The sequence below is a fragment of the Macaca fascicularis genome, chromosome 5 (genome assembly GCF_037993035.2).
Source record: "Macaca fascicularis isolate 582-1 chromosome 5, T2T-MFA8v1.1".
NCBI lineage: Eukaryota > Metazoa > Chordata > Mammalia > Primates > Cercopithecidae > Macaca > Macaca fascicularis.
Genome location: NC_088379.1, coordinates 37,168,203 through 37,178,003, shown reverse-complemented (window position 1 = coordinate 37,178,003; position 9,801 = coordinate 37,168,203). Strand labels below are relative to the sequence as shown.

Sequence of the window (9,801 nt, the reverse complement as noted above, 5' to 3'; positions counted from 1 at the left end):
TGTTTGGGTGGAGGCTAGAGATAACAACTTTAGACTTGATCCAGCAGGTATAGATGGTAAGATTTTAAGAGTAATCACAGAAAGAATTGGAATTGAGCATACAACTAAAATGGCACAGGAAAAGAGGGGTAAAAATATTCTCTTGGGCACGTAAAAAAAAAAAAAATATATATATATATTTAAGAATCATTCGTGTTTTTTTCTGTAAAACTACCTTTGCATCTCATTTGACCCTTTTTCTATCAGGTTATTACTGTTTCTTTTCTTTTTTTTTTTTTTTTTTTTTTTGGCATTGATATGTAGGGTCTCCTTTTACATTAGGGAGATAAGGCCTTTGTCTGTGACACAGTTGCAAATATATTTTCCTAGTTTGTTGCAGGATTTTATGGAATGTAGGTGAATTTTTCAGTCTTTTAAAAAAATAACTTGAGTCATAGTTAGAAAGCCTTTCCCATTTTAAGATTATAAAAGAATTATCTAATATTGTCTTTCAATACTTCCTGTATGAGTCTCATTGTTTTCTCCAGGAAACTTTTATGTAGGCAGAAACAATACTGAGTACAACTGCATGTCTTTTAAGGGGCCTAATACCTCCTGTGTGTCTTCTCCAGTAGAGAATCCATTTCTACTGATGATCTTACATTTTTCCCTAATCACTGATTAGTGTCCTCTACGCAACTGGAAAAAAAATGGGTTTCACAATGATTTTGAAAAAACAACTTGATTTTATTCTCATTATAGAGGAAGAAATTAAAGTTTAGAGATGTTAGGAAACTTGTTCAGTATTACATAGAAAGTAGTGGTGTTGGAACGGAAACTCAGGCTGAAATCTTAACTCCTACAGGCTGTGATGGGCACAACTTAGAAATGGTATTTCTTTGCAGCTTGATTGAGGTATAACTGACAAACTGTGTGAATGTAAGATACATAATGCGATGAATTGTATACAAATACATTGTGAAATGATTACCACAATCAAGTCAGTTAACACACTAATCGCTGTAGTTACCATTTTGTGTGATGATAACATTTGAGATCTACTCTGTTAGTAAATTTCAAGTATACAATACAGTATTGTTAACCATAGCTGTCATGTTGTACATTAGACCCCCAGAACTTGTTCATCTTATAAGTGGAAGTGTGTACCCTTTGAACAACATCTTCCCAATCCGTTCATGGCCCAGCTCCTGGTAACCACCATTCTACTCTCTGCTTCTATGAGTTTGACTGTTTTTAGATTCCACATTTGAGATCACACAGTATTTGTCTTTCTGGGTCTGGCTTATTTCACTTAGGATAATGTCCTCCAGGTTCATCCATGTTATCACAAAATGCCAGATTTCCTTCTTTTTTAAGGCTGAATAGTATATCACAGTATCTCTATCCATCATTCATCGGCACTTAGGTGGCTTCCCTGTCTTGGTTGCTGTGAATAATGCTACAGTGAACATAGAGTGCAGATATCTCTTTAAGATAGTAATCTCACTTTCTTCGAATATATACCCAGAAGTGGAATTCCTGGATCATATGGTAATTCCATTTTTAATTTTTTGAGGAGCCTTCATACTGTTTTCGATAATAGCTGTGCCAATTTACATTCCCACCAACAGTGTACAAGGGTTCCCTTTTCTCCACACTCTTGCCGACACTTGTTATCTCTTCTTGTCTTTTTGAATAATAACCACCCTAACAGGTGTGAGATAATACCTCGTTGTGGTTTTGAGTTTTGCGGATAGTTAGTGATAGTGAGCACCTTGTTATATAGCTGGTGGCCATTTGTATGTATCTGGAGAAATGTCTATTCAATTATTTGACCACAAAAAAGAACGAAATTATGTTATTTGCAGCAACGTGAATGGAACTGGAGGTCATGTTAAATGAAATAAGCCAGGCACAGAAAGACAAACATCGCATGTATCTCACTCATATTTGGTAGCTTAAAAAGTTGATCTCCGAGGTCAGGAGATCGAGACCATCCTGGATAACGTGGTGAAATGCCGTCTCTACTAAAAACACAAAAAATTAGCTGGGCGTGTGGCGAGTGCCTGTAGTCCCAGCTACTCAGGAGGCTAAGCCAGGAGAATGGCGTGAACCCAGGAGGTGGAGCTTGCAGTGAGCCGAGATCGTGCTACTGCACTCCAGCCTGGGTGACAGAGTGAGACTCCATCTCAAACAAAACAAAACAAAACAAAACAAAACAAACAGTTGATCTCGTAGAAGTAGAGAGTAGAATGAGAGATACCAGAAGCTGGAAAGGGTGGGGGCAGTGGAGGACGAAGAGGTTGGTTAACTGTACAAACACATAGTTATATAGAGAGAATAAGTTCCAATGTTTGATAGCAAAGTAGGGTGACTATAGTTAAAAACAATGTATTGTAGATTTCAAAATAGCTAGGAAAGAAATGTTCCCAACACATAGAAATGATCAATACTGTAGGTGATGGATACCCTAAATACCCTGACTTGATCATTACACATTGTATGCATGTTATAAAATATCACATCTACTCCATGAATATGTACAAATATTATATATCAATAAAACATTTTAAAACTCCATTCATGAATTTTGCCTGTTTTAAAGTCTGACTCTTTTTCGTTATTGAGTTGTATGAGTTCCTTATATATTTTGGATGTTAACCCCTTATCAGATATATGGTTTGCAAATACTAGAAATGATATTGATTATTCTTTTCTTTTACGTATTACTGTCAATATCAGTAAACGAGGCAGCGAAAAGATACCAGTTTTCGAAAACAGAGCTGCACGCACTAAATGGGGAGATTATGAAACATGGTTTAGAAATCTAATTTGCTCATTTGTCCAATGATATTAATACTTAGCAATTTATAAATTGTTCTCACATGGATTATCTCATGCCATCCTACAACAAAAAGATATTTCAGTTGTTAAAATAGCATTTGTTCTCTAGGAAAATGGGAGGAAAGCGACATATATACAATGTTATTCATAGCAACAATGAATTAGCAAAAGATTGGAAATAAATGTCTATCTTTTAACTAAGGGACTGCAAAGTGTGTGCAGAACAGTGTGTACAGTATGCTCCCACTTGTGAGCAAATGCGTAATACTTCAACTTCTTCATCCTTTCAAGTTTTCTAAATTCAGGAAACGGTACATTCAATATATTTTTTTAAATCACCATGATAGTCAAGATTCTCCCAAATAAAAGGATACCTTGGCCACAAGTTCTGGGTCTCTTTAGTCTACAGGGTTAGTTCATTCAATCTGAAGTACACTTCACTAATATTTTAGGCTTTCACTCATTACCTAGGCTCTGGCTTGTGCAGCTAACTGGCAATTCTCAAAGAAGTAGAAGCCTGACCAGCCTGACCAAATCCCGTCTCTACTAAAAATACAAAAATTAGCCGGGCGTGGTGGCATATACCTGTAATCCCAGCTACTCGAGAGGCTGAGCCAGGAGAATTGCTTGAACCCGGGAGGTGGAGGTTGCAGTGAGCTGAGATCGAGCCATTGCACTCCAGCCTGGGCAACAAGAGGGAGACTCTATCTAAAAAAAACCCAAAAAACAAAGAGGGCTGGGTGCTGGTGGCTCACGCCTATAATCCCAACACTTTGGGAGGCCAAGACGGGTGGATCACAGCCAAGAGATCGAGACCATCCTGGCCAACATGGTGAAATCCCATCTCTACCAAAAATATAAAAATTAGCTGGGCATGGTGGCACGCGCCTGTAGTCCCAGCTACTCGGGAGGCTGAGGCAGGAGAATCGCTTGAACCAGGGAGGCAGAGGTTGCAGTGAGCCGAGATCGCGCCACTGCACTCCAGCCTGGCGACAGAGCGAGACCCCATCTTAAAAAAAAAAAAAAAAAAAGAAAGAAAGAAAAAAGAAATTGATGATAGAAAATAGATGATAGAGAATAACCCGGACCAAACTGTGTAACATCACAGATGTCTTTTGGAATCTTTTTCTTTGTCTTACATAGTGGACTCGCTCCAGCCTATTGCTTGCCACAGAAATGCAGACTCCAGGGCAAACTCTGTGGCTATCACACAGTGCAGTGTCCTTTCACAGAAGATCCACAAGATCCTAAATGCATACTTTCTGTTCGGACTAGTCACAGGATATGGATCTCAAGTGGGTCCATCCTTAAAAGCACCACAAACTCATCCTCAGTTAAATCTCTTGGTGTCTTATCAACAAAAGTAATGGTTCCAGTTCCAGGCAGCACACCAAAGTACATGCCATCCGAAGGCAGACTGCCCCGTCTCCTCTGACCTGTGGTTGCATCCAACACACAGCTGATCCACTCAACCAAAGCCTTCATCAGATCTCTTCGTGGATTCTCACAATGTGCTCACATTTCTTCCTTTGTGTGCTGATCTTCATAACTTGACACAGAAATGTATTTTGTTCTAGAACAGACAAATAATCAGCGAAAACAAATCTCTAAGGGCCTAAGGTGTGAGAAATCACTTTCTTTGAACTATTGAAGCCCCAAGGAGCTATCTGAGGGCATTAAGTACTCGTTCATCAAGCTTGACGTAAATTACCAAGCCTGCTTGAAATAGCTCACCAGTCCTTTCCGCCTGCTTCTAAGGGTGACCTGCCTCCATCAGTCTGACAGTATTCTGTGTGAGTGACACAGGACACGTCGATTCATGTTTTCTTTTTAACTGATTCCCATTGGCATTGACCTGACTCCCCTTTCATTATGCAGAGCAAAGCAGGAGAAGGCACACTGGCCACTAATAACTATCCTTGGTACTTTGAAAACAACTGGATGGTGGAAGTGCCACCCTCCTCCGCTCCCATCAAGTATTTTTGCCAAAAAAAAAAAAAAAAAAAGTCAAACCTGAATCAGATCATGCTTCTTGATTTAGTTGTACTAGTTTACAGGAAATCCAGGGCATATAGGAACATGTTACACCATGAGGAGACAACCAGCAATATCCAAAATGCAGGAAACTCTGAAGGACAAATGATTTGGTAGTTTGGAATAAACTACAAGAAAAATTAAAGAGATGAAGAACGTTTAGATTGAAAGATTTCAGAGGCTATCCATCAAATGCAATGAGTGAATGTTATTTGAATCCTGATTCAAGCAAAGTGTAAACAAAACGTATGAGAGAAATGGGGAAACTTGTACACTGAGTAATTGATATTAAGGAACTGTCAACTTTTTTAGGAGTGACAACAGTAGTATGGTTGTCTTGATGCAGGAGTTTTGCTTCTTCACTCAGCTACATCCGGGCTCTTGTCTCACCAGGAAGAATTAGGCATGCAGACATTGAGGAGTGAGTGGAGTAGAATATATTAAGAGAAAGGAAAGCTCTCAGGACAAAGAGGGGACGTCGGGGGTGCTTCTCCGATCTGAAGACAGGAAAGTTCCCCCCAATATAGCTGAGCCCGGGGTTTTTTTATGGGCCCAGAATAGAGAGCGTGTGCTGACTGGTTTGTGAGTATGCAAAAAAGGTCAAAGCGAAGACTCTACTCAAAGGTGGGAACAACAGTGTAGAAAACAAATTAAGAAAAACTAGGTATATGTAAAATAGGTGAAAGATAGGGATCAATAAGAGGAAAGCACATCAAATGGGAAGGCAAGTTCTCAATCCAGTCTGAGGATTTACCTGGGACAGTTTCCGGCTTGAAGGTTGGGTTTCACTGGGAACCTGCCCCTATCTGCCTAGGCATTTGCCTGCCTTTATCAGTGTGTGTAAACAAGTCCCCATCTTTTATATATACTGAAATATTTACTGATATAAATACTGAAATACTTACAGATACAATGACAGGCCTGGGATATGCTCCAGAATTGCCCAGTGGAAAGATGGGGAGCAAGGAACATATAGGTGAAACTAGATTAGTCATGAATTGAGTTTTGCTACAGCTGGGTGATGGCTACTTGGGTGTCCACCGTACTATTGTTTGTGTAAGTTTGACATTCTCCGTAAGATGGATAAGTAAGAAGAAATTCTCAAGATCAGAAAAAGACAAGTAAAAAGTCGCCAAAGGTCCTGGGCAAGTGTTTTGAAGTGTCGACGTACAGAGTAGACTGCAGGGTAGGGAGGTGGGGAACTTGGTGGGAAAACCTAACTTGAGGCCAGACTACATTTAAAGCAATTTAAGGACTTCGGAGTGGGAAAGTCCAAGTAGGGAAATGGTGATACAAGGATGGGGCTTGGCAGAGACGTTTGTAGTCCTGCACTTAGGATAATGAAAGCCACAAACGTAAAGAAGTGTTCAGGGGGCAGAGAAACCCTTACACCATAGGGAATGAACCAACTAGGAAAGGAAAAAAAAGAAAGCCTGTTGAGCTCATAAAGGAGGTAATTAGCCCAAGCTCCCATCTCCAGTTTACTCTTGTTTTAGTAAACCAAGAAACACCTCTCAGAAACGGAGCTCCACTTCACTCTTGCCACCTAGAGATTTAAAAAATCTCGGTGGCTCACACCTGTAATCCCAGCGCTTTGGGAGGCCGAGGTGGGTGGATCATGAGGTCAGGAGATCGAGACCATCCTGGCTAACACGGTGAAACCTCATCTCTACTAAAAATACAAAAAATGAGCCAGGCGTGGTGGCGGGTGCCTGTAGTCCCAGCTACTTGGGAGGCTGAGGCAGGAGAATGGCGTAAACCCGGTAGGCGGAGCTTGCAGTGAGCCAAGATCACACCACTGCACTCCAGCCTGGGCGACAGAGCAAGGCTCTGTCTCAAAAAAAAAAAAAAAAAAAAAAACCAAAACTGTCTTTTTCCAGTTAAGGTGAAATAGTTCGGAACAACGCATTTTAAGGACATAATCAGGCTCTGTCATCTCTGTAACTTGCAACCCTAACTTCCCTTTGGAAGTTGCGCAATGCTATTTTGAAATGGTTTCAAAAGCTATTTAGACCTGGAGCTGGGTCTTTGGTCTGTGTGCCCAACTTCATTCCACACCGGGTTTGGGCCAAACACTAAAGTGGCCTTCACTGGACTCAAGCAGGAGGTGGCCGACAGCTCTGCGTCTCAACAAGAATCTACACAAGGGAGCCAGGTGGGAAAACACCAGATTCTCCATTACTGTTCTCCATCCTGATGACCTTGAGCATGAGCACGATGGTGTTGGAGGGCCTCGTCTCTCCAGTATTCTTTCTCCTCCAATTAATCTGAGTAGTCACCATGCTTTGTGTGCCTGGAGAAATCTATAGAAGAAGTGATGTTATTTTAAACGTTGATTGTTATCTGCCTAAGAGTGCACATCTTGCTTTCAATGGTTGAGTTACTCTACACAAATATGCTTGTAGCAAGAATGGAACAAAGGGATAACCCAGGGGAATGACATGCAAACAGCCTCCCAGAGCCATGTGGTTTTTAAACACAAAGGTTAGGAATCTGAACTTAGTAGTCTTAAAATAGACAAGCACAGAAGGGCACATGACAGAACTGCTTGCCCATAGTTCAAATACTTGACTGTTTCAATGCAGCATACTATATTAGAATTATCTGCGTAAACATGTACTTCTCTTGCTAGGCTATATTTTAGATCAGGACTGCACGTTTATTGCCAGTATCCAGAAAAATGCCTGTCTCCTCACAGGGTCCAACATGACCCAATCAGTAAACACCTAAATGAAAGCACAAATAGGTTTGAAGACATAGTCTTTTAGGATGCAGAAATCATATATATGACCGAGATGCAGGCCATCCTTTCAAAAATCCCTTCAAAATAGGACACACATATTCATTTCATCACTTAAAGCATTTGTTTTTAAAACCACATGGGATTCCAATGTCATTGAAATAGCAATACTTTCTCTTACTAGCATCATGATTGAGGGAAATCAATGAGATATATAAATGAGAAGTACTCCCAATGTTCCTCAATGGAAAGAGGAACAGCTGCTATTTCAGAGACCACAAAGAGGAAAAGTAAAAATAGTTATTTCCTCCTGCAAGTCTGTCTCCTACATTTAACTTGGGGCCTGTTCTTTCCAAGGCATCAAGAAAAAATGGACTGCCCGTTCTACACTCAAATCAACAGGCTTCCCCAAATAAGTTCAGCAATTAGAAGGCACAGTGGGCTGCTGTGACAGCTCTCAGTCCTGATCACAGGCCAGTGAGCACGCCTCACGCCCCTGCAAAGCATTTTCCCAGCATCTGCATGCCATGTGCTTCTGTCTTGCTTGTCCCCATTCATCCCCTTCAGGCTTCAAGGCAAAGCAACATATGAACATAAGCCTGCCTTCTTTCGTACAAAGTATTTTTCCCGTCTGAGATGTTAGATCTTAAAAGAGGGTGACCTGGCCGGGCGCGGTGGTTCACACCTGCAATCCCAGCACTTTGGGAGGCTGAGGTGGGCGGATCACCTGAGGTCAAGAGTTTGAGACCAGTATGGGCAACGTGGTAAAACCCTGTCTCTACTAAAAATCCAAAAAATTAGCTGGGCATGGTGGTGCATGCCTGTAGTTCAAGCTACTTAGTAGGTTGAGGCAAGAGAATCACTTGAACCCTGGAGGTGGAGGTGGCAGTGAGCCTAGATGGTGCCATTGCACTCCAGCCTGGGCTACAAGAGCGAAACTCCGTCCAAAAAAAAAAAAGAGGGTGACCTAAGAATTCTGCCAAAGAGAATTCCCAATGATTTATTGTTACAATAATTGCCCTTTATAGATTTTCATATAATGTAGAGACCTGTAGGATGAAATGACCTCAGAGACCATTTAGTAAAATATCTTATTTTTTGGAGATAGGGTCTCGCTCTGTCACAGGCTGGAGTACAGTGGCGCATCACAGCTAACTGTAGCCTCGACCTCCCAGGCTCAAGTGATCCTCCCACCTCAGCCTCCCAAGCAGCTGGGACCACAGGAACGCACCACAACACTCAGCTAATTGTTTGACTTTTTGTAGAGATGAGGTCTCACTGTGTTGCCCAGGTGGTTATTAAACTCCTGGGTTCAAGGGATCCTCCCATCTCAGCCTCCCAAAAGGCTGGGATTACAGGTGTCAGCCACCATACCCGGCCAATATCTTCATTTTAAAAATGACAAAATTATCACCCAAAGTCAACAGTTTACTTTAGGGTTCATTCTTTGTGTTGTACATTCCATGGGTTTGGAAAAATGTATAATGACATGTATCCATCACTATGGTATCAGAGTATTTTTATTGCCCTAAAAATCCTCTGTGCTTGGCCTGTTCATCCCTCCCTCCCAATCCCTGATCTTTTTCTTGTCTCCATAGTTTGAGTGATAATGATGTGTGTGGGTTAATCAATTATACCAAATGTATCACTCTGGTGAAGGTTGTTGACATAGAGGGAAGCAACATATGTGTGGGGGTAGGAGGTCTTATGGAATTTCTCTGTACCCTCCTCTCAATTTTGCTTTGAAATTAAAACCACCCTCTAAAAAGTCTTTTTTAAAAATGATGAAAATTGAGACTCTGAGAGGTGACCAAGGTCACAGAGCTGGTTCAAAATAGGCCAAGATTAAAACCCAGCGGACTTACTGTTGCCAGCTTTATGTGCCAGGTGGGCTACCCTACATCCCATAACAGGAAGAAGTTGAGAAATACCTAATGAACAGCCATGGTGAGCTATTTCTTAGAAATACAGGTGACAAATAGAGTTCGGGTACATCCCCTCTAGGTCCAGTGAAATCATCTGCTCATGTGAGTGGCAGAGGAGTGTGATGCATTCTAAAGTTTCCATCTTGGCTTCTGTTTTCATCATCTCCCCTTGCTTCCCCCACCCCCACTTGCCAGCACCTCCACATTTTTGTCCGTGCTGTGCTCTGTGCTCGGAAGGCTTTCTCTCCCATCTTCAGCTGCTCCTCATCCCTAAGGGTG

General features: G+C 41.4%; 1 long non-coding RNA gene across 1 annotated transcript; it reads right to left on the bottom strand.

Annotated features, from left to right (window-relative positions):
- Positions 1-705: 705 nt before the first annotated feature.
- On the bottom strand, positions 706-6,241 carry LOC123573558 (uncharacterized). Its single transcript, XR_006698168.2, has 2 exons — positions 4,837-6,241; positions 706-4,396 (listed from the first exon to the last, which is right to left on the bottom strand). It is a non-coding gene; the product is annotated as an uncharacterized lncRNA (long non-coding RNA).
- Between the last annotated feature and the right edge of the window lie 3,560 nt (positions 6,242-9,801).